A 2985-nucleotide genomic window follows, 5' to 3' on the forward strand; every position below is an offset into this window, starting at 1 on the left:
TCTCACTGACCCAGCTGCAGTTTTTTAGGTAATTTTAGATTGCAAAAGGCCAGGCTATTCATATGCAAAAGCCTCTGGGCACAGCTTGGGTGGGGCGGGGTCTCAGGGAATCAACAGGGCGGAGCAAACAGCTATGGCTGATCCTCAGCCCTGCCCTAAGAGGCCCCGCGTCTCAGTGTCCCAGTAATTGCTGCAAGCACCTCTGTGAGAAAGCTGCCCTTGAGTTCTGACCGATGCCAGACAGTCCAGTTTCTCCTGTATGAGTCTGGGTCCCCAGAAACTCGCCCGGAACTGGAGTTCAGAGCAGTCGGGAGCTTGAGACTCCCTCCCGATTGAAAACGACAACTGCATCCTCAGCTGCGAGCCCTTTCCACATGTGCCTCCATACCTCTGCACTTTACTTCTGCCCCTCTTCTGAGTTTCCGTGTGCTTTTCTCTTTCCTTCTAGTTGTAGAATTTCCACTCAGCCAGCCCTCCTGTGGTTCTGGATGATGTCTGTTTTGTCTTCTAGTTGTATTTTTGAAGTGGTTGTGCGAGGCAGCAATTTTAGGTGTTTACCTATGCCATCATCTTGGTTTCTCTCTTCACAGGCTTTATTCTGCCTGGAATGTTCTTCCTTAGATATGTCTACTCAATCAGATGTCTCTATTCAAAAGTGAGCTGGTAAAAGTAAGTCCTGTCTAGCTGGTTTATCTAAAAGGTCATATCTCCTCTTTGCTGTTTTTATTGTTTCCTTCTTGGTCCCTATCACTAACATACTTTATTTTTGTCTTTTACTTATAATTAACACTAGTGGCCCGGTGCACCGATTCATGCACATTGAAAGAAAATTAATTAGAAGAACCGCAGCTAGCAGTAAACCAGATTCGGGGCCCACAGTGCCCCAACAACAACATAACCCATGGCTGAAGGTGGAATCGCATAACCCCGCAAGGAATCAGGCTCTCTCCTCTCTGGTTCCATTGTGCATCATCCAAGAAACACTGCTGTGAAGTCACTGCACCTCGGCAGCTCCTCCGTTGAGCGTCTGCCCCCTGGTGGTCAGTGTGCATCATATGTACCGGCTGGTCAGCTGGTCACTTAGCCTTTTATATATGTAGATTATTATATATTTAGTTTATAACAGTTGTCTCTCTCCCTTGCTATAATATAGGCTCCAATGTGGGTAGGGATCATTTATCAATATGTCTGTTTTGTTCACTGCTGTGTAATAAGGGCCTAGAATAGTGCCTTGCATATAGTAGGTGCTTAGTAAATATTTAAATGAATGAGTACATAGGATTACCTCAAGTCATCCATTAACTTGATGCTGTTCAAGTAAGTCGCTTCTTTGTATATAGATCTCCTTTCCCTATAAGTGGGGCTGTTGAGGGAAGCCTTTATGCAGAAAACACATTTGACTTGAGACTATGAAGGATGGATCAATAGGCAGAGAGACGAGATAAGATAGGAAATAAGTGTTTTCCAAATCCAGGGAAGGCAAACAAATAGAAGTAGAGCCATCCAGAAGTTTCAGAAGGCTGGAGTGTGTGTGTATGTGACAGAGAGAGAGAGAGATGTAGAGATAGAGATAGAGATAGAGAGAGAGATAGAGAGAGAGAGAGAGAGAGAGTCGTCCCATGGGGAAGAGAGCAGAGAGTAGGGAGAGGTGAGGAATGGGGAAGATAGGGCTGGAAGATGGTTAAATTGAGGTCAGATTGTGAAAGCCTTAGAAATCATGATAAATACTCTAGCTTTTTATTTTGCTTCTAGCGAATCAGTTTATTTTTCAGCCATGAGTGATAATCACATCCCTCACAGAGTTGTTCTTAAGGAAAATTTCTCTGACAAGAGAGTGAAAGGTGAATTGAAAGTAGGCAGTAGTAAGGAAAGGGACAGTTAGGATGTTGTGACATTATATTTCTATATGATGCTTTTACCTGAAGAGTAGCAAAGGGGAGTTTAGGATTTCCTCTTCATAACATTTAGAGATTATTGAATAGTAAGGTGACAAGTGTCTTTTTGAGTGGCTGCTGCATGAGGAGGGCAAACTACATTAGGTAGTAGGGCTACAGAGCAACAGAGCAGTGGTTCTTATAATCCTGGGCTCTTCCCACTATTTCTAGGAGTAGGCATGTATCTTCAAAAAAAGCTTCTCTAGATAATTCAGAGGTACATCATTGGTTACAATCCACTGAAGTAAAATATATGTTGCCTTTAAATATTGAATTTAAAATTCAATTGTAAGATAAAATATCATGCCTATATGAAAAAATTTGAGATTGCAGTCAGCATATTATTTAGAGCATCATAGAGAATATAATTGTACCATCAATTAGGAAACTTATTCATTCATGTGAATCTCTGAGTTTCTGCTGTGTGTTGGGTCACATCACTAAGTGAGCAAAACCAGACAGAGCCATGGCCCCTTTTGCCTTTGGTATGTTCCTTAAAACACACAGACACTTATACAGGAGGACCTTCCTTATGGATAGGTCCTAATAACCTGTGCAGAAGCCAGAGGAGGCGTTGGTTTAATTAAAGCGAGCAATAGATAATAGAGAATTAACTGTTTTACATTAAGCTCACATTTGGAAATGCTACACATTGCTCAGAACCTGGGATTACACTTTGAGAAGTATTAATGTCAACAAAATTAGTTTTGTCCCACTGAAAGATTTATAACAATAAATCTCAGTCTTTTAAATTTTATTTTTCGATAGTGGAGAATATAAATTGAATCACTTTAATGGTTTGATCTTTTCTTCTTTCTTCTCTGGTAATGCTAGCATGTTAGCTCCTGACCTAGGAGTCAGATTCAAACTCAGCATTTTATAAGCCCATTTTCAAGCCCACTTCTAAATAGGAAAATTAGACTGTTCTATATTTTTACATACTAAGTTTCCAAATTTGAGTTAAAGGGTAAGTAGTAACAATAAAAGGGAAGAAGTGAGTCCTTGCTGACACAATAAATTCTTTTTATGAATTTGTTTTAAAGAAAGAGTG

The 2985-nt window shown here is 40.7% G+C and overlaps 1 protein-coding gene across 1 annotated transcript in view; it reads left to right on the top strand.

Annotated features, from left to right (window-relative positions):
* The first annotated feature begins 921 nt into the window (after window positions 1-921).
* Window positions 922-2985, top strand: part of ELF1 (E74-like factor 1 (ets domain transcription factor)) — a 98733-nt gene continuing 96669 nt past the window's right edge. The window contains exon 1 of the mRNA XM_015572587.1: window positions 922-1040. The gene's annotated coding sequence lies outside the window, so the exon portion shown is untranslated. The remainder of the gene's footprint in view (window positions 1041-2985) is intronic.

Source organism: Myotis davidii, unplaced genomic scaffold (genome assembly GCF_000327345.1).
Source record: "Myotis davidii unplaced genomic scaffold, ASM32734v1 scaffold105, whole genome shotgun sequence".
Lineage (NCBI taxonomy): Eukaryota > Metazoa > Chordata > Mammalia > Chiroptera > Vespertilionidae > Myotis > Myotis davidii.